At 46.0% G+C, this 23,087-nt stretch overlaps 1 protein-coding gene across 4 annotated transcripts in view; it reads right to left on the bottom strand.

Annotated features, from left to right (window-relative positions):
- The window catches only part of GJC1 (gap junction protein gamma 1), a 346,863-nt gene that overhangs the window by 222,046 nt on the left and 101,730 nt on the right, over window positions 1–23,087 (bottom strand). Inside the window, exon 1 of one of the 4 annotated variants that reach the window (XM_078645152.1) lies at window positions 21,416–21,438. The exons of the other annotated variants lie outside the window; for them this stretch is intronic. The gene's annotated coding sequence lies outside the window, so the exon portion shown is untranslated. Of the gene's footprint in view, window positions 1–21,415; window positions 21,439–23,087 lie in introns of those variants that run through there. 4 annotated transcript variants of the gene reach the window in all.

The raw sequence follows: 23,087 nt of genomic DNA, 5'->3' as shown, positions 1-23,087 counted from the left end.
CTGTCGAGGAGGTAGTTTTAAATACCTAGGCATTCATATCACGAGAAACGAGGAAGACTTTTTAAAACAAAATCTCTACCCACATCTGGACCGCTTGTGCAGAGATGTGGCTCACTGTCGAGCGCTCCCACTCTCCCTGATGTGTAAAGGAGAGCTCTTTAAAATTATGACCTTGTCAAGATTTCTACTTGTTCTGCACAACGCCCCATACAAAATCCCAAATGACTTCTTTAAAAAGGTAGATGCCTACTACGACAGCTATAAGATGGGGGGGGGGGGTGTAGATCGAGAATCGCACTGTGCAAACTACAAAGAGGGGTTTATGAAGGAGGGCTAGCAGTGCCCGATATGCATAAATATTATTGGGCATCCTAATTGGTAGTTATTAACAACTAGGTGTTCTCAGACATAACAGAACAAGCCTAGAGGGTGGATAGGCAGAATATGAGTGCTCGAGGAAGCCACTCGCTGCTCTATGGCGGTGAAAGAGAGGGTCCTCTACCACTCCACTCTCAGGCGGGGGTGAGAACCCGGCAGGAAGCCACATTTTTTGGGGTGGGAAAACAGGTTGAAGAATACACCCCTTTATGGGGAACAACCTCCTGCGGTAAGTCCAGTCCCTGCAGGGTTTCTCCAAGTGGGAGTTAATAGGGATCTTGGGGACGTGTGGCGGAGGAAAGCCTTTATTAGATTCGAAAACCTACAACAGGAGTTTGAGGTGGCAGAAACCAAAAGATTTAAATACTTAGAGCTGGGACATGCACTGAGTCGCCACATACTTGAGGGGGAACAACTAGTTGAGGCAGAACCTTGGAAAGATTGTTTACTGCTACAGCCCATGCCAGAAAAGGTAGTTTCCTTAACTTACATGAAACTGATGGCCAATTCCCCTGACACTCTGGTTAAGCTGAGGGACAAATGGGAGGGAGACCTGGGCCCTATGGACAATGAAGACAGAGTTGATGCTATCCAAAAGCAACAGGCTATAGGAGCCCAGTTCCGCCTCATCCAATTGCGCATACTCTACAGGTCATACCTTTTGAGTATCGCAAGGAAGGGGCGATAGTGCTCTTTGTATCAGGGGGTGCAGGGAAGCTGTATCCTTTTACCACCTACTCTGGGAGTGCTTAAAAACGCAACGCTAATGGAGTGGTTTGATACGTATCATGGCGAGGGACACCGGGTTGGAAATATCATTGTCTGCCAGGAGGCCTATCCTTTGTATAACCAGAGATGAAGAATTACTGAAATACCAGAAGATATGGCCTAATTTAGCCCCTGGGATCGCCAAAGGAAACATAACTCGGGCTTGTGAGCAGAGGAGACACCCCGGGTTACAGATTGGGAGGTAGATGTTGATAGGGGCCAAAGAACTGAACAGGTGGTTTATCAGAGCAGGGGCTGCCCAAAGAAATGAGAAATGAGAGAAAGTCTGGGCTAATTGGTGTAGATAGTGAGAGGAGACTGAGCGATGAGACCTTGGAGGATTGCTCCGATCTGTAAGACTCTAAGATTAGAGAAGTGTCTTCCTATGTACATCAAGTTTGCTTCTGTACTGCTTGTTTCTGTGTCTCATGGTAATAATGATTTACTCACGGGGCGGAGCTTGCCTGATCCAAAGATGGCCGCAAACTAGGGCAGCTCTCTCTGACACCACCAAATATCCATCATTATCCTCCTAATCAGCTTGAAGAAATCGACCTTCCGAGGGTGGAAAGCCCTGAGGAAGAGAAGCGCTTCATAGAGAGCTGTTTGTGGGCAAGATCGGAGCGGGCAAACTGAGTGACGTTCCTAGGAATCACAATGTGCTGCTGCCCAGACCTACGTGAGCCCGCAACAGGCTTCACCGTGGCTCCACAGAAAGTAGCTGTGAGTCAAGGGAAGTGACACCGGTAGGAGACGACGGGTAGAGTGACGGCCCCTTGAAAATAGCTGAGGGGCATCTACGGCGTTCCCTGCAGTTGCACAGTCGAGAGCGGTGAAAGTAAGCAGCACCGGGAGACCTTCAGTATGTGCCAGCTTGGAGTGTCTGCGTGACCGAGGGTCGAGACGCTCCTACGAAGAACCAGGTAAGTCCGGCCACGCACGCTACAGTGCAACTGCCCCCATCTGAGTGGCAGCATCAACCACCAGTGAGTGCAGGAGGAGGTGAGAGAGGGGGAGACCGGCTGCTAAATTACACAGAGTACAACCTGCTCTGGCGAAACATCAGAAAGGGAGCACACGCCTCGCCTCATTTCAGTGAGGTGCGTAACTGGAGCGTAATAGCACAAGAGGAACGAAGTGGGTATACTAGACGCCTCATAACTACCCAGAAAAACAAGATATAAACGATTTGAAAACACTTCACATCCACTGCCACCCGTTAAAAAGAACTAGTAAGTGCCATCTACCAGAAGACTTACGGTCCAGCCCAGAATTCACGAGCAGGCCAAAACAGAACCTTCCCATTCTCTCCTGCTTGGCGCAGCTTCATTACAAACGCTACGGTGTACCGCGGATCTATTCAGCACCACACGCTGATCTGGTGAAGCTTGCCACAAGCGCTTTGGGGTTCCAGATAACAGTACGGCATCAGCTGAGAAGAACTGCCAGTAGGGACCTTTTAACAACATTGCAGTCAGTCTCTGATATTGAAGACAGGGAACGAGAGCGCCAGCTGGAATAATTAGCAGTGCAAATCCTTGAACGCCATCGCAGCGCTTTTGCAATACGCAGAGTGGCACCATGGGCAAAACTGACAAATTGCAACCCAAGCTACAGTTTGACCTCAGGAAAACACCCAGATCCAAGGAAACCTTGAATCCAGAGCAAGATTCCACTCCTGATGACCCTGACTCTGTATCTGAGGTGGACATGAAACATGCTTTCCGCACTATACAGCAAAGCTTATCCAAAATAGATAGCAAAATTGACGCACTGTCGTTTCGTATGGAAAGGATGTCTGAAAGACTAGATAAGCACAGCGGCAGACTCGATGTAGCGGAACAGCGAATCTCCGACATGGAGGACATCACCAGAGCGGAAGCGGAGACTGACAAGGAGAGAGACAAGATTATACGCACCCTGCAGGCGAAGGCTGAGGATCTCGAAGTGAGGTCTAGACGAAATAACCTTCGCATTTTAGGTATACCAGAATCCACCAATCTCGGCAATACAGAGCAATATGTAGAAAAACTGCTGGTACACTTCATGTGATGTGACACCTTCTCACAGATACTGGTTGTGGAGCGTGCATACCGATCACAGGTGCCCAAACCAATACCAGGCGCTGCCCCTCGTCCAATCATCGCCAGGCTTCTCAATTACAGGTACCGGGATGCGGCGTTACGTAAAGTCAGAGAACTGGGGAACCTTCGCCACCAGGGAATGGAAATAACGTTATTCCCTGATTTCACAATGCAAGTGCAGTAGGCAACAACTTTTTAACCCGGGAAAGAAGAAACTCAGCTATCTCAATCTGGAGTACAGCATGCTATACAGAGCCAAATTAAGGGTAAAAGCTGACGGTAAGGTACACCTATTCATCTATCCCAAGGCTGCGCTGCAATTCACTGCAGAGAAGGAACAGCGTCGAAGATGTCAGGGTTCGCCGGGCTACGTGATTGGGCAGTTGGAGAATTCACAAGCCCAAGAAGAACGAAACACAGAGGAATGATCATCGGAATAACTACAGACTGAGGCGCAGAAGGGTAACGTAGTGAATTCATCGTCCATGCGGTATGTACCTTGTGAATCCCCGCTAGAGAATGTCATCTGTCCCTGCAGAGGGGAAAGTACACACACCACATATGAACAAAAACTCTTGCTAACAAACAGGGGTACCATTACTGGAGTGACGGAGGGTACACAAGACACAATAGTTGCTACTTGTACCACCTCGGAGATACGATAACTTTAGAGACTAATGTTGCAATGAGAACTATAAGAGTGGCATTGGGAGTAGGACATGATGGCCACATCTCCCCCCAAGTGTAACACACTTTTAAAACGGAGAGGTTAGTCTCCTAATAGCGGAACGAAGACCGATAGTCTTAAAAAAGCAAATCTGGGGCAAAACGGCGATTTGGGTAAAAAGCGGATGCTAAAGCGGCATCTCAATTGATCCATAATCAAAAAAAGCACAAGCAAAGCAAAACACTAAAATAAGTGTTTGGCTTTGCTTTGAATTCAGGAGGTAGGGTTGCAGGTCCTGCGTGCATAGGCTTTTGCAATTTTGGTCAAATGGTCTGACTGCACGCCTAATGACCTGCGCATCGTGATTTAGGAGGCTTTACCGGGGCAGGGCATAGCTCCAGGCCTTGAAAGGCAGTGTGCTGCATGGATTAGGTGCCTACGGCGGGTTGAGGGCAGGGCCTGGCTGCAAAGACTATGCGCAACAGAGATTTAAAAATAAGAAAATTATAGAATAAACAATGACATTTACTTTAAAACAAAGTTCAAATGCAATCTATATTTGAGAGTCTATTGTCATAACCAGTGAAATCTTGCAGTTATATTCAAGAATTTTAACAACTTATGGTAAACCATCATGGACAAACACATACCAAATTTTGTGCTGAGCCCATCTAAATTATGTGGCAAAAATTCAAATGACCGATTCAGCGAGGGAATTTTGTGAAAACTGCAAATTTTGTGGCAAACACTGTAAATATAGAGGTAGACAGTAAATGGTGCAGCCAAAGAATCACATATATTCACTGGTCCTTTCCACTGTCCATTGTTTACCAACAATTTTGTCATGAAAGATAAACAAAATCTAACCAATCTGTTACCTGCAATTTGAAGAAAAAACAGCTTCCTCTGGTTAATGCAAACAAAAATAAACATGTAATATTTAAATACATATGGGTAAAATGGGTAACATCTTATTTTACAATCCCACATTTCTGGTGACATTTACAAACTGCTACACGTTCAGGCTTGAAGGTTTAAAATGTTATCAGAACACCTTAATGGCAATACTGTACCATATGAAACTGGCAGAGATAACACCAGAGTAGTTATGGTTAGGTCAGAATTTCTAAAGGAAAGGCATTTTTTGCTTGCTTAATTACACCAGTCAATAAATCTGCACAAAAAGATTCCATACCAAAAAGAAGTACATCCACATTAGGTTCTTCGTTTCAAGATTTGTACCGACCCATCAAGCGTGGGGCCAAGAAGGGGGCCAAAAAGTGCCATTTCTAATTTTTATTCTCATGTGATTCTTTGCACACCACATTTGGCTCGAAGGTAGAACTTCATTCAAGGAGTGTTTTGATTAGTTTTTTTAGTTCAGTAGTTTTTGAGAAATTAGCGTTTAAAATAGGGAATGAAAAGATTACGTTTTAAGAGAGATCAGGACTGTTAATTCACAGAGCCTCTTCAGATTCACAAACCCACAGAGAATGTGCATTAAAAAAAATAAAGGCGCGAGGAGCTTCGCGCGCAACCAAGATGGCCACGTGAGCTTAGGGCTCCCGAGACCCTCGTAACCTCCTGCATCTATCCTGTCGTTTATCCTGTCCCTCATTGATGTCCTCGTGATGACGAACCACGGGTGAGGCGAAACCTGCTTTCAGATCCCGAATCGGACCCCAGGAACTGGTTTTTTGGTGTTCCGAAGATTGCGGCCTACGTCTCCGTGATGCCCAGCTGTGGAGTTGGCATTGTGCCCAAGTTGTAGTTCAACAACATCGGCCTGAGGGGACAGGGACGACCGTTCCGGTTGACTCTCACTTTCGATTTGTCTTCCATAGAGACCTTTGACTGGGAACTTCCCCCCGTGCTGAGGGCTGTTATCCTGCGCTGCGCTCGAGTGTGCTCTTTCATTGCCTTGCTGGTTTTGGGAAGACACTTGGCCGGTGCCCTCTGGCTGAAGCTGGGCCTCCGCTCCGAGGTCCCAGGGGCGGCCATCTTTCTATCTAGTCTAACCGCTCCAAGTTGGTCTCCACCCCGCAATGGCGGGGAAACTGGAGGGGGAAAAGCAGAAATGTAAGACCACTCGGCGGAGTGGCTATACCCAGACTAACATCATGGATCGTTACCCCCAGGCTAAGGGATCCCCCGGTGGGCCGGGCAGGTCGCTGGAGAACACGAGAGATCCACCGACTTCGGCAACAGAGCCGACCCTTCAGGACGTTATGGCCGCTATCGATGGGATCAAATCCTCCCTTGGGCAACAAATGGAGACTCTCGCCCACAAGCTCGATACTGTGGCGATAGATGTCAACCTGATCCGTACGGACTTGATGAAAACGAACGAGAAAGTCAAGTCGTTGGACATTAAAACTTCCAGTCTGACGGGTGATGACACTGACCTACAGACAGAGGTCCGCAATTTGAGGGCCTCCAGTGACCTCTTTGCGCGTCGCCTGGAGGATTTTGAAGGATGGGCTAGGCGGAATAATGTCCGTATCATCGGAGTTCCGGAGAAGGCGGAGAATCCGGCGGCTGACCTCTTCGTCGAAGATCTCATCGTTAGCCACCTTGCACCCAAGGGACAGAGTAAGTTTTTTACGGTCGAGCGGGCCCATAGAGTTCCGGGCGGTAAACCAAAGGTGGGTGCCCCACCGCGGCCTATCATCGCAAGAATCTTTAATTTCCGTGATAGAGACGCTATCCTGCAGGCCTCACGGATGGGTGGACCTATAAAGTTTGAGAACACTACCATCAGCTTCTACCCGGACTTTACCCAATCGGTTCAGAAGCAGAGACTTGGTTTCCTTGGGGTAAAGAGAAGACTGCGTGACATGGGCCTTAAGTACGCTATGCTTTTCCCGGCCAAGTTGAGGATCGAACATGCGGAGCGGACTTATTTTTTCGATCGACCGGAGGGGGTGGCAGACTGGCTGGACACTCTGCCGAGCCAGCGTGCACAGGAGGAACAGTCTGGCACACTGCAAGTTGGGGTGGCTTTCTAGTCTCACGCAGGGGTGCAGGGCGGGGGGGTTTGTAATGGGATGTTGGTGGGGGGATTGGGGGGTTTTGTTGGGGAGTTTGTCTGTTTTTATGCAAGGCGATGTATTGTTAGACCTTCTGATCGAAGTGCTGGCTTCTTACTGGGTTTGGATCTTCTTTCTCTTTCGGGATGGGGGGTAGGGGGTTGAAACTGATGAGTTGGAATGTGAATGGGTTGGGGGATAGGATAAAACGTGGGGGAGTACTGGAGTTGTTGAAAAGTCTCTCCCCTGATGTGGTCTTTCTCCAGGATACGCACTTGATAGGTAATACTTGTCATGCCATGAATAGGAAGGGGTATCGTTTGGTCGCCCATGCTGGGTACTCCTCTGGTTCCAGCGGGGTTGGTATCCTTGTCAAGAATTGTCTCCCGCTGGAGATTGACGCCACTGTCCTCGATGAGAGAGGGCGCTATGTCGCTCTTACGGGTAGGTGGGAGGGCCGGACCCTTTCCCTGGTTTCTGTGTATGTCCCCCCTGGCCTGCAGTCAACTACTTTTGCGGACTTGGGGCGGGTTATCCTCGCTCTCTCCGAGGGGTCACTGCTATTAGGTGGCGACTTTAACGCTGTGGTTTCTGGAATGGTTGATCGACATCCGCCTAGGGATCTTAAGGGGGCACAGAACTGGCTCCACGATCTCATTGACACTCTGGGCCTGGTAGATTGCTGGAGATTGTTACACCCCGCTCAGCGGCAGTACATGTTTCATACGGGCGCTCACGGTAGCCTTTCACGGATTGATTATGTTTTGGTGCCTGCCGTACAGGCCCTTTCTATTACTGAGGTTAAGCATTTGGCTCGGGGAATTTCCAATCACTCTCGTTTTGGCTTCGAATGGAGTTGAATTCTGGGACTGAGGGGCGGGTAGCCCCGATTAACCCCTGGTATTTCCGGAACCCTAAAACTTGTGCTGACCTGGTAAAATCTCTTGACCAATATTTTCTGGAAAACGAGGGTTCTGTTTCGTCTGCGGTGCCGCTTTGGGTGGCTTTCAAGGCTGTCCTTAGGGCCAGGCCCTGTCGTTAATCGCGGGCGTTAAGAAACGGAGGGATGAGGAGGTTGTTAAGATCGAGACGGAGATAGCGGACTTGGAGCTTGGCCTGAAGCAGGAGATTACCCGTGCTAAGACACATGTTCTGCGACTAAAACAGTTGGAATACAGGGCGTTGGTCACTGACTCAGCTAAGGCCATGAGTAGAGAACAACAGGGACGTCTATACGATGTGGGAGATAAAGCAGGTAAACTGAGAGCGTGGCTGGATAAGAAAGATAGAGCTAGTCGTGTGGTGCCTGTGATTGACGGCGAGCGGTGCTCGGGTCACTGACCCTGAAGAGATTGTTCAATGTTTTGCGGACCACTTCCAGACAGTGTACTCCTCCGTGTCGGATAGGCCGGAGGAGGACTCACACCTATTGTTGCGTGATATTGCTTTACCGCGACTTTCTGACGTTGAAGGGGAACAAATGGACGCTGCAATAACCGCGGATGAGGTGGCTCTTGCGATTCACTCCCTGCGTTCGGGGAAAGCTATGGGTCCCAACGTTCTGCTTATTGAACTTTACAAGTTGCGGCCTGACAAGATGGCTGCCTATTTAAGGGATATGTTTTTGGAGTCAGGTGAGTGTGGTTCTCTCCCCCGTGATCAGCGTCTTGCTACCATTGTGGTGATTCATAAGGAAGGGAAATCGAGAGATAGGTGTGCATCGTACCGGCCGATATCTCTTTTGAATGCCGAACCTAAGATCCTCGCTAAATTACTAAGTAACCGATTGATCACCGTTATTAGCGGGTTGATACATCCGATCAATCCGGTTTTATCCCGCATAGAAACACTGTTCTGAATCTTAGGCGACTACACGGCATTCTTGCAAGGGCTGCGACGTTGCGTGAGCCGGCCATCTTGGCGTCGTTGGATGCCACGATGGCTTTCGATACCGTGGAATGGCCATATTTATGGGCCGCGTTAGCTAAGTTTGGGTTTTGACCCGGTTTTATTGGCTGGGTGCGGCTTCTTTATGAGGACCCCGTTGCGCAAATCGTTGTGAATGGTCGTGTCTCTATTCCGTTTAGTCTTGAGAGAGGTACTCGTCAGGGCTGTCCTTTGTCGCCGCTCCTGTTTGCCTTAGCCCTCGAGCCCCTCGCTGCGTGGATCCGGTAGGAGCCCTCGATGAAGGGTATTCAGTGGTCCTCTGAGTTTGAAGATCGCATCTCGCTTTATGCAGATGACATTTTACTGTATCTGACCTCGCCCCGGAAGTCATGGATGGTTTTGTGTGATGTTCTGACCTCTTTTGGTAGAAACTCGGGCTTGATTATTAATTGGACGAAATCCTACCTATACGTTCTTTCTCGTGATGCCTCTCTTTTGCCACGTAACTGTCCCATTCAGGTGACACAATCGGGGTTTAAATACCTCGGTATTTATGTCTCATTGGACCCCGCAACTCGGAATGAACAGAATCTTCTCCCGCCCTTGACTAGATTGAAACAGGACGTCGCTGGTTGGCGTAAGCTTCCGCTTTCACCGCTTGGTCGTGCGGCCCTCTTTAAAATGATGTCTCTGCCTGGTTTTCTTTATGCTCTCCAGAATACTCTTGATATAGTTCCTGCTAGCTATTTCCGTACAGTTGAGGGTCTTCAAAGGAAGTTGATATGGGACGGTAGACCCCGTATTGCACTTGCCAAACTGACGCTCCCGTGGTATGATGGGGGTATTGCTCTCCCTGACATCAAACGTTATTATTGGGCGTCTCAATTGGGTGCCATTGATCATGGTATGTATGGTCCCGAATTGAACCCTGCTTTTGCTATGGATAGATGGCTGTTGCCTGGGGTAATTACTATAGGGCGCTCTATTCAAAATCGGTGGTTTAGGCTTTGTCAGGGCCTACGACGACGGCAGTACATATTTGGCAGGACGCAACTAGTTCTATGGGATGGAAAGACCGCTTGACTCTAGCGACCCCGCTTTTTGGCTCGGATAAGCTTGGTAAATTGTGGAAGACCAAGGGTTTCGATAAGTGGGACCTCATTGGTATTAGTAAGGTGGGAGACCTCTGGGTCAAGGGTCAGGTGAAATCGTTTGAGATGTTAAAGACGGAGTTTGAATTGGGTGACACGGAGTGCTTCCGCTATGTTCAGGTTCGCCATGCCTTGATGTCAGTTTTCCCAGCGGGGGGTGTAATTCCGGAATCGTCCCCGCTAGAAGATAGATTGTTGGATGGTCATGTGCCCGACTATCTCCCTCGTCTACAAAAAATTAATTAACGATAGGTTGGACCTCCTACTGCATCTCCGGGACTTGTGGACCCGTGACGGTCTTGAGTTAGATGACGAGGACTGGCAGTCTGCGATCCCCTCCTCCAAGGAGGTCGCAATTCCAGCTCGACTCCGACTGGTACAACTTAAGATCCTCCACAGGATATACGTCACGGGCCCCCGTTTGGTTCGAATGGGCTTTTCTGAGGAGGGCCTATGTAAGCGGGGGTGTGGGTATGTGGGGACATTTCTCCATATTATTTGGGAATGTCCTGAAGTTATTGCTTTCTGGAATGGGGTGCATGAGGTAATGAAGGAAGTGACGGGTATTGCTCTCTTGCCGGAAGCCAGGCGCTGCTTGTTAAATGTCTGGGAACCCACTGATTATAATGCAGCCCAGACTCAGTGGGCGACCCTGGGGGCCATGATCGCCAAGCGAGATATTGCTCAGTTGTGGGGGTCCCAGAGGCCTCCTACAGTCGAAGTATGGAAGGAAAACATGGACTGGTGTATGTTCAGGAAAAAAACTGTGTATTGGGCCCAGGGCCGTCCCCAGAAATGGTGTAGAGTATGGGGACCTTGGAATAGTTATCGTGGGGACATATGTACACCGCCTGTAGTAGATAACACTGATCTCCCACTCTCCCCCTGACCCCACATTCTGGCTATTTCATTATATGTGTATTGAGTCTGCCCATGCCCCCCCTCCCTTTCCTTGTATTGATTGCTGATTCTGTCGTGATGTCTTTTCCTTTCTCGTTTGAACTGGTACTTTGTAGGACGACTTTTCTGCCTTGCTTGTTTATATTTTTCAAATAAAAAGAAACAAAAAATAAATAAAATAAATAAAGGCACCACATTGGACTTTTCCTCACTTAGTACATTGCAGATTCACAAATACAGCTCCTGATTCAGAAACCTGACATTTTTGGAACGGTTGGCCATCACAGAAAAATACCCAACATAGTTCACTGAGCAGCAAGTTGGAAAAAATAAAAAGGGCACAAGGGAGGAGGATGAACCTACCTTGAAAACTAGGACCATATGTGCGGCCCCATCTGTATTGAAATGATTTTATTGCAGGATTCGCAAAACCTGTGCTGCATTCATAGATCCCTGACAACCCTGGGTCCCTAGGCTTCGAGACAGAAGAATAAAGCATAAGTTTTGAGAATGCTGCAAATATATAAAAAAACAAAAAAAATAAAGTACTTACAGCACTAATGTACTTCGCCAACTGCCACACCTCAGGGTTGGCTGCATGTGGCTGGGTGGGAGCAGGGCCTGGCACAGTACAGGCCCGGCAGATAACCACCAGCAGCACATGGTTGAAGGCCATGTGCAACAGGGGTTGTCTGGCACAGAAGCAGGGCGCATGGACAGGCTTGTGGTCAGACCCTGCAACCAACATGTCTGTGCATGCTCAATGGCTTCATGCAGCATGGGTTCATGCAGCATGGGTTTGCCCATCCAAACAGTTGGGCATAGGCCATAAAGCTAACCCTGCTGTACATGGCCAAAGGCCCTGCACAGCAGGAATTGGCTGTCCGTGGAGTGCACTGACTGATTGGAGGCAAGGCTCTACATCAACCCCCTGCAGATGGCAGAAGATTGTGCAGCAGGGTATTCAAACAAAATATCCCAAAAACAATTATAGAGGAGCAGAAATATCGAGTTTTAAATATTGTTAATGTTTTTAATATAGTTTGTTAATTTTTAGTTGTTGTTTTTAAATGTCATAGTTTATTTGTATTTTTAGTGCTGTAGCGGGTTATGGGGTTTATAGGGGTACAGGGTGGGAACTAAATTAATTATAATTAGGAATTCATTATTAATATTATTAACTTTTGAATTGATAATTATGTTAATTGTGCACTTTCCTTTTAAATACTTATGTTTTAGGTGCGGGTTGTGGGGTTTGTAGAGGTATAGGTTGGCATAGAGGTATAGGCTGGCAAATAATTTAAATATTTAATAATTAATGTTTAATTATTTAATTGATAATTATGTAAATTGTGTAATTCATTACATTTTGTATTAAGATTTTTGGAATATGTTGTGGTTTTAGTATGGTAAAGGGTGTGAAGGAAATGAATTATCATAATCCATGTTAATTATGTAACTGAGAATTATGTAAATTGTGTAATTGAGAAATGTCTCAAGTTATACATGAGGTGCGGGTTGTGTTTGTGGGATAAAGGGTGGGAAGTTAATTAAAGATACTTATGTATTATTAGTTAATTGTTATTAAATATTTGATCAATGATTAATTATGCAATTAACATTTTTTTTTAAATATATATATATTAGGTGCGTGTTGGTTTTGTAGGGATAAATGGTGGGAAGTTAATTAAATATAATTATTTTATTATTAGTTAATTACTCTTAATTGCTGTGGTGGCTCATCCGCTGAGGCCGGTGACATCGCCCCACTGCTTTTATTAGTGGAAATGAAGGAAAAATAGAATGATAATAACTGGATGCTATTATCATTTTATTTGTTCCCGTGACTTTGTGGGGCGGGCTGCTCTGCTCTCAGAGCAGGTGAAGGCATGGTGGCACTCTGGAAAGTGTGCATCAATGTTTGATCAGCCCTTTCAGGCCGGCCAAAGTCATGCCCACTTTGCATCTTCTACATGCAGGCTGCAATACAACCTGCTTGGAGAACATAGCCAGGCCCCCATTCTCCATCTGAGTGCCAAACCACAGCACTCAGACCAATCACAACGCTCGATTGCAGCGTTGTGATTGGTCAGGGGAGCCTGTCTGCTTCCTCTTGTATCTGGAGTGGAAGGACGACGTGGGCAGACGAGGAGGTACGTTTTTTTTATCTCCCGCCCGCCCTCCCCAAGATCCATGCCAGCCGCTACTGATTGTAAAATCTGTAATTATTATGTAATGTAATGATGTCTTGTAAAGCGCATGAATCACCCCACATGGGGTATCTCCGCGCTGTAGACCGCTGGGGAACCCGTCCTAGCTTTCCCTGTGAGGGTCCCTACTGGGTATCTCCAAGGTGAAACCAGGCATCCCCGGCGTATGTGGGGGGCCGTTGTGGAGATGAGGCAAGCTAATGCCCAGCGTTGCCGAGTGTGATCCCTGGTTAGAGTAGGCACCGAGGCGAGAATTATCGAGTCCGCTGACCCTGGTCCACGACCCTGCCGCGTCGGGAATTGAACCCTGGTCCCGGGCCGTCCTCTGCTTCCGGGTCTGCCGCCTCTAACCAGTGAGCCACACCACTCCACTAATAATAATTTTAATATCGATTTTAGGTGTGTTGTTTACTTTGTAGAGGTATAAGGTAGGAAGTTATTTAACTAATAATAAATAGATATTGGGTGCACGTTGGCTTTGTGGGGATAAAGTGTGGGAAGTTAATTAAAAATAATTATGTTATTATTAGTTCATTACAAATAATTGCGGTGGTGGCTCCTCCGCTGAGGCGCATCACCCCACAGCTTTTAGCAGTGAAAATGAAGGAAAAATAAAATGATAATAACTGGAAGCTATTATCATCTTATTTGTTCCCGCATCTTTGCGGGTGGGCTGCTCAGCTCTCAGAGCAGGGGAAGGTGCGGTGGCATTCTGGAAAGTGCGCATGAATGGTTATTCGGCCCTTTCGGGCCGGCCAAAGTCATGCCCACTTTGCATGTTCTCCATGCAGGCTGCATTACAGCCTGCATGGAGAACATGCCCAGGCTCCTATTTTGTGTGGTGCATATTAATTGTAAATAACATTATTTTGTTGGTTGCTACGATTGTGAAAATATAGTGTGGTATTTTAATTTTATTATTTGTTTTAATTTTAAATGTTTATTAAACAATGTAGTAAATATGTAATTTTTTCATTAAAAAAGTATATATATATTTTAGATTTAAATATTTGTATTTTGTTATTTAACCCCTTTGGTGCAAACCAGTGCTCATGTGTGTAGGACAGCCCTCGGCCGTCCTTGCACATGGCACAGAGAATCCCTCTGGTGCGGGCACAAGAGGGATTCCCTTTACCCCCCCCAACAGCCTCAGGAGCTGGGGAAGAGCTTCCCCAGCACCCGAGGCTGCTCCTCTGGTCTCCCTGAACTGACGATCAGCTCATGTCGCGGTGACATCATTTCAGTGAAACAGAAACTGAATGAACCAAGAGGCTCATTTCAGTTTCACTTTCCATGTCCTCAGGGGGCTATCTCAGCCTCCTGAGCACTTAGAAAGACGGGAGAGGTATCATTGGAAAGGGGAGAATCTCCCCTTTTCACAATGGTACCCCTCCCTAGTGGATCCCTGCTTGGGGATCGCCCCAGGAGGGTGATCCCCAAGCACGGATACACCCACTAGACACCAGGAAGGAGAGAATGGCCCCTTGGGCAAGGGCCTTTGCTCCCCCCTATTTTTTGGGCATAACAGTTATTGATGTTGGGGTAGGGGCTGCCCAAAAAAGAGCATGGCAATGCACCCCTCCCCCCACCGAGAAATGTCAGTCTTTCTCTCCCCCTGTAAACCCCAGTCTGCCCCCGGGGTGGGCATGGCCGTACTCCCCAGGTGGCAATAGTCCCTAATCTCCCACCGGGTTGGGGGGAGGGGCAGTAGGCTCACTAGGCACCAGGGATTTTTCTTTTTTTATGATGTAGAGGTGGGGGCTGCCCAGAATGGGCATGATAATGCCCACACCATAGAAACAACTACTTCAGTCTTTCTGCCCTTCCCGGAGGCCTATTGAGGCAATAACCCCTTATATGGCCCCAGGGAGGCAGAAAGCCCACAAGGCCTCAGGAAATATATATATTTTTAACTCAGGGGTGACGTTAGCCCAGAATGGGCATGCCAAAGCTCACACCTCCCCCCAAAAATGCCACAGTCTTTCTGCCGCCCCGGGGGCGGATGGGGAAGTGGCCCCTTATCTGGAAATTACGTTAGCTTTTTTATGCATAGGGGTGGGGCCTGCCCAGAATGGATATACCAATGCCCTCACCCCTAAAAACCAATAGCCACAGTCTTTCTGCCCCCATTGGGCGCATATCAGGGTAACTCCCCCCTCCCCTTCCCCCACGAATCCCCCCAGGGCGGCAGAAAGCCCACTAGGCACAGACTTGTTTTTAGCAATGTGCCTACCTGTGGATTGTGGGTCCTAGCGCAGCCAGCACATAGGGAAACCTAGCAAACCTGTACATTTTTGGAAACTAGACACCACGGGGAATCCAAAATGGGGTGCATGTGCCTCTCACCAGGTTCTGTTACCCAGAATCCCTTGCAAACCTCAAACTTGGGCAAAAAAAACAATTTTCCTCAATTGTTTGTGGTGGAATGTTCTGGAATCTGTGTGGATCCTCAAAATTACACCCACCACGCATTCCCTAAAGTCTTCCAAGATAGGTAATTTTGATGTCTCTTCAAACCGTTTTGGGCCCTAGCCTATCGCCGGTACTTGAACCACCCACGCGAGTTAGGTACCATTTTTATTCGGTGACCTGGGGAAACGCTGGGTGGTAGGAAATTTGTGGATCTACGCATATTTTTTTTTTTTTACAAAGTTTGATGTTTGGAAGGGATTCTGGGTAACAGAACCTGGTAGGGGCCAGACAATTCATCCCATCCTGTATCCCCATGGGTGTCTAGTTTTCAAAAATGTCTTAGTATGCTAGGTTTCCTTAGGTGCCGGTGCCGGCAGAGCTAGGGTTCAAAATCTACAGCTAGGCACCTTGCAAAAAAAGGGTCAGTTATTACTTTGAAAATGTGGTGTGTCCACATTGCATTTTGAGCCGTTTCCTGTCGGGGGCACTAGGTTTACCAACACAAGTGAGGTAGCATTTTTTCTCGGAAGACTTTGGTGAATGGGCGGTGGGTGGAATTGTGTGGATTAATGCAGATTCCATAACTTTACACCACAGAAATTTGAGGAAATTTTTTTGGGGGACAAATTTTGAGGTTTGCAAGGGATTCTAGGTAACAGAATCTGGTGAAAGCCAGACAAGTCATCCCATCCTGGATTCCCATGGGTGTCTAGTTTTTAAAAATGTATCGGTTTGCTAGGTTTCCATGGGTGCCGGCAGAGCTAAGGTTTGAAATATACAGCTAGGCACTGCAAAAAAAAGGGTCAATTTTCACTGTGAAAATGTGGTGTGTCCATGTTGCGTTTTGGGCCAGAGCTGGACAAGTCACCCCATCCTGGATTCCCCTCGGTGTCTAGTTTTAAAAAATGTATAGGTTTGCTAGGTTTCCCTAGGTGCCGACAGAGCTAGGGTTCAAAATGTACAGCTACGCACTTTGCAAAAAAAAGGGTCAATTTTCACTGTGAAAATGGGGTGTGTCCACATTGTATTTTGGTAAGTTTCCTGTCGTGGGCACTAGGCCTACCCACAAAAGTGAGGTACCATTTTTCTCGGAAGACTTTGGGGAATGCGTGGTGGGAGGCATTTTGTGGAATCAAGCAGATTCCAGAACTTTCCACCACAGAAATTTGAGGAAAATTTGATTTTTGGACACATTTTGAGGTTTGCAAGGGATTCTGGGTAACAGAACCTGGTGAAAGCCAGACAAGTCATCCCATCCTGGATTCCCCTGGGTGTCTAGTTTTTAAAAATGTATAGGTTTGCTAGGTTTCCTTGGGTGCCGGCAGAGCTAAGGTTTAAAATCTACAGCTAGGCACTGCACTGTGGCGTGTCCATGTTGCGTTTTGGGGCGGTTCCTGTCATGTGAGCTAGACCTACCCACACAAGTGAGGTACCATTTTTCTCGAAAGACTTTGGGGTATGCGGGGAGGGTAGAATGTTGTGGATCCACGCAGATTCGAGAACTTTCGACCACAGAAATGTGAGGAATCTGTTTTTTTTTACACTTTTTGAGGTTTGCAAGGGATTCCAAGTAACAGAACCTGGTGAAAGCCAGACAAGTCACCCCATCCTGGATTTCCCCGGGGGTATAGGTTTAAAAAATGTATAGGCTTGCCTACGTGCCGTCAGAGCTAACGTTCAAAATCTACAGCTAGGTACTGTGCACAAAAAGGGTCCGTTTTCACTATGGATATGTGGTGTGTCCACGTTGCGTTTTGGGCTGTTTCCTGTTGCGGGCACTAGGCCTACCCACACAAGTGAGGTACCATTATTCTCAGAAGACTTTGGGGAATGCAGGGTGGGTGGAATTTTGTGAATCCACGCAGATTCCAGAACTTTCCACCACAGAAATATGAGAAAAATGTGGGGGTTTTCTACAAAGTTTGAGGTTTGCAAGGGATTCTGGGTAACAGAAACTGGTGAGAGCAAGACAAGTCACCCCATCCTTGATTTCCCTGGGTGTCTAGTTTTCAAAAATGTATAGGTTTGCTAGGTTTCCCTAGGTGCCGGCAGAGCTAGTGTTCAAAATCAACAGCTAGGCACTTTGCAAAAAAGGGGTCAGTTTTCACTGTGAAAATGTGGTGTGTCCACGTTGTATTTTGCCCATTTCTTGTCACGGTCACTACACCTACCCACACAAGTGAGGTATCATTTTTATCAGGAGACTTAGGGCAACACAAAATTGTGTAGCAACTGTTATTAACTATTGACTTTCAATGCATTTCTGCCTTCCAAATGTAACACAATGTGTAAAAAAGAAGTCACTTTGAAAAATGACCTATAATTCACATGCTGGTATGGGTACCCACAATTTTGGATATGTGCAAATAGCAACTGTTTCTTAAATCTATATTTTGTTTCAATCTCAGAAATACATAGGTGACTTTCATACTGATTTTTCCCTGTTTAAATGTTTCAAAATGAATTGATACATACCCGGTACACAATAAAAAACCATTGCAAGACGCTGCTCAGTTATTGGCTCTGGGTTCCTTGGGTCTTTGGTGAACCTACAAGTCCTATATATCCCCACAACCAGAAGGGTCCAGCGGATATAACAGTATATTGCTTTCAAAGATCTGTCATACTTAGTAGAAGTTACAGGTGACAACGTTGTCATAAATTGCAGTTTTTTTAACTGATTGTCACTTTTTTCTATTTTCAACTGTTTCTATATGTAAATCTTGAAGGATCTACACAAATGATCCCTTGCTGAATTCAAAATGTTGTCTACTTTTCGGAAATGTATAGCTTTCCAGGATCCATCATTGCTTTCATAACCATTTTTACCATTAATTGGAAGGAGGTTGAAAGCACAAAAAATAGCAAAAATAGGCTATGTCCCAGAAAACTGTAAACAAAATGTGTTTTTCTGACTAAAGTCTGCTTGTCCCTGAAAGCTGGGAAGATGGTGATTTCAGCACCACAACTCCTTTGTTGATACCATTTGCAGGAAAAAAACAGACGCTTTAATATGTAGCCCTTTGTTCCTTCCCCAAATTTTTTTTGCTGTATTTTGGGTAATTTCAAGGTCCTCTCCCGGGGAATCCACAAACCCTGGGTATCTTTAGAATCCCTGTGATGTTGGAAGAAAAGGACGCAAATTTGGCGTGGATACCTTATATCACGGGTACTCATAGTACGACCCGCGAACCGCCAGCGGCCTGGCAAGCCTTCATTGGCGGCCCGCGGACCTTGCCTTGTATTTTACATTTCCTGACCTACGACTAAACAGAGAAGATGGCCGCAGGAGCATACGTAGTGAATACGTATTCAATACGTATTTACTACGTATGCTCCTGCAGCCATCCTCTTTGTTTACTGCTGGCCTCTGATTGTGTGCCCGCCTCTGTGAGGTCACGAACGACACCGGCCCTTTAAAAGCCAGCTGTAAGCGCAGCGCTTTTACAGCTCACTTTTAAAGGGCCTTTTGGGAAGCTTCCTGTGTCCGTGGTGTCGACGACGTCCTCTCTGCCCCCGTAGCCTCTTCTCTTCGGCCCGCAGCCTCTTCTCTCCCCTTCACTGCCTCAGGACGACCTCTCCTCTGCGCCGGAGCCTCTTCAATACCTGAGGACGTCCTCTCCGCTCCGCCGGGACGCAGCAGCCTCTTCTCGCCCAGAGCCTCTTCACTGCCTCAGGACGACCTGTCCTCTCCACTAGAACCTTTTCACTGCCTCAGGATGACCTCTCCTCTCTACCGGAGCCTCTTCAGTGCCTGAGGACGTCCTGTCCTCTCCGCCGGTGATTTTAAAGTAAGAACCTCCGCGTACGATGTTTGAGTGTGCACTAGCCTCAGGCGTTACTTCCTTTGCCATTGTGCAAGGCATGGATCCCTGAAGGCACTCTGGAGTCTCACACCGCCCTTCACACTTGTTTGCTGCTGCCTGCTCAAGATACTAAACATTAGCAGATCCTGCTCACATTCCCTTTTTTTAGTACAACTGCAACCTGCAGAATAATGTTCACTAACTGTCTGCTGCCTTCAAAAGATATGGTGATACAGCTGCAATCCTGTCCCATCATATGGGTGATCGCATAGCTTTGCTTGCAATGCAACCAGAACCATAGTGTTTCTCAGACAGCAGTCCTGTGGCACATGGTGTTGCCAAATGCACCACAAATGATTGGTACAGACTGATAGGCCTTCCCTGGACCAGAACACACCCTCTAGAATACCTAGTCGGCATGTGAATATTATTCAGTGAGTGTATAAATCTCCCTGTAGCAACATACGGTTTAGAAGTGCATTAGGGCTTTCAGATTGTCTCCATTCGAATGTAAATTTTTCCTCCCCAGCTTTACTACGGATTACAGGCCCAGCAATCTAGGGCAGTGTTACTTTTGCTGGAAATCAAGTAGTATCTTATGCAAACACCTCTGTAGGGACAATGACACAAGACAGATGCTTAACCACTTCCATGCTCCTATCGGCCAACGGCCGTCGCAAGCACTACCTCGGTAGTGCTGTGCACATCCGTTGGCCGACCCGGCCCCGCCCACTCATTAAAACCGCCGCAGAATTCGCGCCGCGGTTAAGTTGTCAGCAATAATACATATATGCGTCCAGTCTCCTTTCAGTTCCCTGTAGTAATATTCGTAAACCTATTTTAACGGTTTGTGACAACATTGAGGTATCATTCCTGGCAAAGTACAAATTACTTATCTGTAACTACAGTGCTGATATCCTTAGTGGTAATTAACAACCATCCGTATCTTCGAATATAATGCTCTGTTTCGTAAGTAACCCTACAAAGCGTGCATAGCTGCCATATGATTTCCTATTTTAAATTTAAGAAACCTTGACTGATGTGTCTTATTTCCTAGTTTTTAACTAATATGCATTTCAGTTGTGCCATGCAGTTTATTATTATTACTATTATTGAAGTTGTGTCAATGCTAAATTTATGTGTCCAGTTCTTATGACCTGATATCAAGCAATGCTGCTTTTTGGCCTCCAGTTGTTCTAAAGGGGAATTTAGCAGAGCAAGAAGTAGTTTGGCAAAATAATTTCCACCTGCATTAAGCAGCGATGTCAGCTGATATAGAGGGCAAAGTTGAACTACAAAATTTTTTTTTAATTGTCAGATTAAGCAGATGTTCTATTATGTGTAAAATATGGAAAACAACACCATTTTGGAGCGTCATTTCGCGCCAATCCGTCGCACAGCATTATCGTGCCTCCTCTGGCAATCATCTACCAAATATACACCTTCTTTTAATCCATTCAGTTACTCTTTTCCCATAATTCATTATTAATTTTTTCACATATTTTGCATATTCCTCAAGCGGAGTGTTCATGCCATTATCCAGGTTTCTAGTGTTCACACCGTGACCATCCGGACTTCTCAGTGAAAACACGACTAAAGCATTCTTCGTTCAGGGCAGTGTTTATTATTAAAAACCCAATGCATTTCGTGCATCTTTGCACTTCTTCAGGGGTCACTATAGACAGAAACAATAAGCAATAATCAGTTGTAGAGTTCTTATCTTTTACAAATGTGCACAAAAACAGACACTTAGTCACAGCAAGCCACTCTAAACGCTCTTTCAGTTAAACAATTCTTTCCTTTTCAGATACAAACTGCATATAAATTACATATAAATTACCCTCACTGCCATATTATGATGTGCTTAATACAGGACTTGCTTATTACGATCTCATAAAATTCCTGTTATCGAGGCAAACATAACTCTAAGCTACCGCTAAACATTTCCCCTCTTCCCAATAAACTCGGAAACCTTGCACTCGGCTTCTAGTGCTCCTTAACGCATTCTAAAAAGAACATGTTTAATTGTTTGTCTCGCATGTGTCAATACCTTAATATGTTAAATAAATTAACCTCAAACACTTTGGTCATTACTCTTTAGTCATTGCGCCCTGTACACATACCTGCTCTGAACTCGTTTAAAAGCACCTTATGTTTCTCTAGCGGCTGCGGCTCAATAGTAATCCTCCCTAGATTCTGCTGCCTTAAAACCTTCCTAATTAGCCCGCCCACTTCTCTCATCAGTTTGCACCTTCGCACTTTTTTCTGTGCTGCAATCACTCACGCCCTGTTCCAATGTGCTAACAAACTCCATTTCCCACAAACCCATTTACAAACACTTCCAATGTGCAGTTATAGTTTCATGTAATAACATGTCCAATGGGTATTTTCGTAAAATATGTCAAGGTGCTTTTAAACGAGTTCAGAGCAGGTATGTGTACAGGGCGCAATGACTAAAGAGTAATGACCAAAGTGTTTGAGGTAAATTTATTTAACATTTCAAGGTATTGACACATGCGAGACAAACAATTAAACATGTTCCTTTTAGAATGCGTTAAGGAGCACTAGAAGCCGAGTGCAAGGTTTCCGAGTTTATTGGGAAGAGGGGAAATGTTTAGCGGTAGCTTAGAGTTATGTTTGCCTCGATAACAGGAATTTTATGAGATCGTAATAAGCAAGTCCTGTATTAAGCACATCATAATATGGCAGTGAGGGTAATTTATATGTAATTTATATGCAGTTTGTATCTGAAAAGGAAAGAATTGTTTAACTGAAAGAGCGTTTAGAGTGGCTTGCTGTGACTAAGTGTCTGTTTTTGTGCACATTTGTAAAAGATAAGAACTCTACAACTGATTATTGCTTATTGTTTCTGTCTATAGTGACCCCTGAAGAAGTGCAAAGATGCACGAAATGCATTGGGTTTTTAATAATAAACACTGCCCTGAACGAAGAATGCTTTAGTCGTGTTTTCACTGAGAAGTCCGGATGGTCACGGTGTGAACACTAGAAACCTGGATAATGGCATGAACACTCCGCTTGAGGAATATGCAAAATATGTGAAAAAATTAATAATGAATTATGGGAAAAGAGTAACTGAATGGATTAAAAGAAGGTGTATATTTGGTAGATGATTGCCAGAGGAGGCACGATAATGCTGTGCGACGGATTGGCGCGAAATGACGCTCCAAAATGGTGTTGTGTTCACAAAAGTGCGTTTGGGCATTGCACTCTAGAAGTCTGCACGCTAAAAGAAGGAAACAGAGTAAATGATGGTTTAAATGTTGAAAATGTGAAAATATAGGTGTGCATCCCGCCTCCCACTACTGTTTATTCTAAAATATGGAAAAGCCATAATTATGTGGAAAACATTTGCAAAGTAGGCTATTTTCCCATTCATGTTTGAACTGCTCTTGTGGAAAAAGGGATAAGAAGTGCTGAAAACAGAAACTGCATGACATGGAGAAAAATGGCTTGTGAATCCACTTTTAAGTGTATTTGGAATGTTTCTGTGATTGGAAACCTATTCCACGTTGTGTATTTTAATGTCAATAACTCATATTAACTATTGTCTCCCAGTCTGAAACCACCTCAAACTTCGTACCCTTGTACTGTGTGTATGCCGGGTCTGGAGGCTCAGTGGACTAATGCGTCCACTGCAGCGGCCTGTGTCCTACCTGATGGTCACAGGTTAAAATCCTGGCGGGTCCTGCCTTTCATCCATTTGAGGTCGATAAAATGAGTTGGGTAGCAATAAACATCCGATGTTCAGCGCTAAGATACCAACGGTGAACGTGC

The sequence above is a fragment of the Lissotriton helveticus genome, chromosome 5_1 (assembly GCF_964261635.1).
Source record: "Lissotriton helveticus chromosome 5_1, aLisHel1.1, whole genome shotgun sequence".
In the NCBI taxonomy this organism is placed as follows: Eukaryota; Metazoa; Chordata; class Amphibia; order Caudata; family Salamandridae; genus Lissotriton; species Lissotriton helveticus.
The sequence above is the reverse complement of the archived record's forward strand: the minus strand, read 5'-3'. Positions and strand labels throughout refer to the sequence as shown.